The sequence below is a fragment of the Mus caroli genome, chromosome 8 (assembly GCF_900094665.2).
Source record: "Mus caroli chromosome 8, CAROLI_EIJ_v1.1, whole genome shotgun sequence".
Lineage (NCBI taxonomy): Eukaryota > Metazoa > Chordata > Mammalia > Rodentia > Muridae > Mus > Mus caroli.
The window spans coordinates 1792292-1794643 of NC_034577.1; positions in this window are offsets into that span (position 1 = coordinate 1792292).

Genomic DNA, 2352 nt, shown 5'->3' on the forward strand with positions numbered 1-2352 from the left:
CAACATTATGAACTAACCAGTACCCTGGAGCTCTTGACTCTAGCTGCATATGTATCAAAAGATGGCCTAGTCGGCCATCACTGGAAAAAGAGGCCCATTGGTCGTGCAAACTTTATATGTCTCAATATAGGAGAATGCAAGGGCCAAAAAGTGGGGGTTGGTGGGTAGGGGAATGGGCGGGAATGTATGGGGGGACCTTTGGTATAACACTGGAAATGTAAATGAAGAAAATACCTAAAAATAAAGAAATGATGAATACTATTGGTTCATCTATCAATAAATATTATTGTAGTGAGATCTATTAGAAATTTATTTAATGGTAATTCATTAATAATTTTCTAATCTTTTCCAAATTTAGGAACTTCTGTATTTAAAATACTGTATAGAGAGATGGAACATGAACATGGCTGCCTTAAGATGTACTGGGTCATCTGGGTTGTACATAATGGATTGACACTGCATTGTTTGCTCATTCCTTAGCTTCTTGTTCCTCCTGCATCAATATGGGAATCTTTTCAGGATTCAAGAAACAGTACACTATTTTTGATCTAGTCACAAGTAGGATCAACTTCTTATACTTTGTTTTACAAAATCTTTTGATAGTTGACATTACTTAATAACTCAATCTGTTTCCTTCTTTGTTTATGTAGATATTTTATTTTCAAAAATTACCAGTAGACATATTTGAAATTCTTGTGGGTTTTCTAATATGGTGTTTTTGCTAAAGATCAGCAGAACAAATCTTCTATTTATCTATGTATTCATCTATTCACACTTTAATTCTTAAACTCACTAATTATCTAATGCCTGATCATCTTTCCATTCATATATTTCCCCTATTCATCTACTAATCTTTTCACCAGCCTCTCCCTTTTTATTTATTCATTGTTTTCTAAATTATAAGAGAGGAAAACATAAGATATGTTTAGATTCTTGCATACACATTCATGAAGTAACTAACACAATGCCTTTCATAATAAAGATGAACTATCAGGAGTAAACTATTGCTGTCTGGATTGTGAAGCAGGAAGGCATTGTGCTTTACTGGGAAGAATTTTTGCAATGATATAAACATCGTCATGTTTAAAAAAATAGATTAATACAGAACTCTTTCTACTTTTCCTCTGATAACATAAGAGATAAAAACCTAAAAGGTACTGCCTTGATTTGGAAGGAAGGCATCACTGTATCAAAGAATGTCACAATTAATGTCCTTGATAACTCATACTGATAGTCCTGAAGCAAAAATGAAAGCTGATAATTCAAGCCAACAACACTAAATTCTATAACACTTCTCCAGAGGGAGAAGATTTTGAGGCAGGATTGTACTCCAAATGATCTATTCTAGTTAAAAAAAGAAAGAAAGAAAGAAAGAAAGAAAGAAAGAAAGAAAGAAAGAAAGAAAGAAAGAAAGAAAGACAGAAAGAAAGAAAATTATTCTTGGCTATGATAATTTCCCTGTCTGTCCCTAAGAATTAGAGTTGTTGGCCATTACCGGTTGACAGGAAGAAACTGAAGTAAGCTGCTGACTTTACAAGTTACTTTTAAATCTAAATTTTATAGCATGGGGAATTAAGTACTTTGTCTATAACCTATGGCTGCTGTTGAAGCTTGGATACATACTAGTGCTGGGAAGAGGTAAGGAAATGAAGTAGTTTCTTAGGCTCTGATTCAGGAAAGAAATCTACCCAGACTCTGAATGTAATGTCTGATAGGAAACTGCATATTCCCTGGCTACTTGTGGAAATGCCACTTGATAATGAGTTTTGAGCCATGCTGTTTTCTGAGTGGAGTAACAATTTCAGTCACTGGGGACACATTATGAAACTTTTTTTTCTCAGAAGGTTTTAACTTTTATTAACTTTTTAGTTACCATACAAAGTAGAAAGTTATATTATGATTGTGACATTTTTATTCATGCATCATATACTGTATTCTTATTTTTCAGGCATCCTTTCTCATTACTTTCTTTCTGGTCCCCCTCTTACCCTCAAATATATTTCCTGTTTTTGTGTTACATATATTTCATCTCCATGACACTTTTATTTTCTTATTTCATTTTACTTTTTAAAATTATGTTTTTATTTAAAATCTTTTTATGTGTATGGGTATTTAGCTTGCATGAATTTATGTGCATCAAATGCATGCCTGGAGCCTAGGAGATGGACCTGTGTGTTTACGCATGCTGTGTGCTGTCATGTGTGTGCTGGGAATATGATCCAGGCCCTCTGCAAGAATAGCCAGTGCTTTTTAACATCTTTCTTCTTCTTCTTCTTCTTCTTCTTCTTCTTCTTCTTCTTCTTCTTCTTCTTCTTCTTCTTCTTCTTCTTCTTCTTCTTCTTCTTCTTCTTC